Below are 1,133 nucleotides of genomic sequence, written 5' to 3'. Positions count from 1 at the left end.
CAGCTTAAAAAACCTTTTGTGATTGTGTATCTGCTTTTTTTACATGAAGGGATAGAGAGATAGGTAGATAGATAGATAGAGAGAGAGAGAGAGAGAGAGAGAGAGAGAGAGAGAGAGAGAGGGAGAGGGAGAGAGAGAGAGAGAGAGAGAGAAACAGACAGACAAAGAGAAAGAGAGAGAGAAACAGACAGACGGGCAGAGAGACCCTCAGTTTTGCCGATTTCGGGTCAAGCAATGCAAATTGAGATGTTGACTGATCTGTTAAGATCAACCAGCTTTTTGGCTAAAAATAGCAAGGCGACGATTGAGAAAGTTTGTATTCTCGTCGTTAATTGCCTTTGAAAACTTGAGGGTGGGTTAAAATATGGTGAATTTCCACAACAATTGTCGTTTTTCTCAAAATGTCTTTTTTTTTTCAGTTTTGCCCCTACTCCTTCCTTAGTTTTCATCATTTTGACATGAAACTTTCAGGAAACACAGATGGCAAGGCTGCCTTCAATGTAACAAAGAGATAACTAACTTATATTGTGTACTTAGATTTGATCACAGGCAACAAACATAGAAAATCGACTCTGTGGGTCACTCCTCCCTCTATAACCCTGCATTTTAAAATCACGTTTCCACATAATTTTCTTGTGTTTGTGGAAATGCAACTCGACACATATTACATTCTTAAAAATCCTTGTTTCTGGTCAAACTGATCAATAAAGAGTCACCCAGACGTAGAATTCATGTATCTTTTACTTCCGGGTCAAAAGGCTTGTTAGTTCGTATTCTTTTATATTCGACTCGAACCATAATACCATAATAACTTCGTGTCTGACGGTGGTACCGTCCAGTCATAGTCCCGAACCTCAGCTATGGGACGCTGCCACTGTCCAGACATGGTTTAAGAGTTAAAGAAGAAAGAGACAGAAAATATAGTGAGAGGGTAAGGTAAACTAGGTGAAAACAATATAAAGAGTTTTGTTGACAAAATATTACCTTTATCTCTTTTCAGGTGACAGCACTATAGACATCTGGAGCAGTAAGTGTTGACTTTTTGTCTTTGTGCATGGGTGTTTGTGTTGTCAATTCAGAAAAGAAAAAGATGGATATAAATCCAAAAATGTGCATTTGTTTGTGTGTGTGTT

The sequence above is a fragment of the Aplysia californica genome, unplaced genomic scaffold, assembly GCF_000002075.1.
Source record: "Aplysia californica isolate F4 #8 unplaced genomic scaffold, AplCal3.0 scaffold00181, whole genome shotgun sequence".
NCBI classification, from domain to species: domain Eukaryota; kingdom Metazoa; phylum Mollusca; class Gastropoda; order Aplysiida; family Aplysiidae; genus Aplysia; species Aplysia californica.
Note: the sequence above shows the minus strand (reverse complement) of the source record.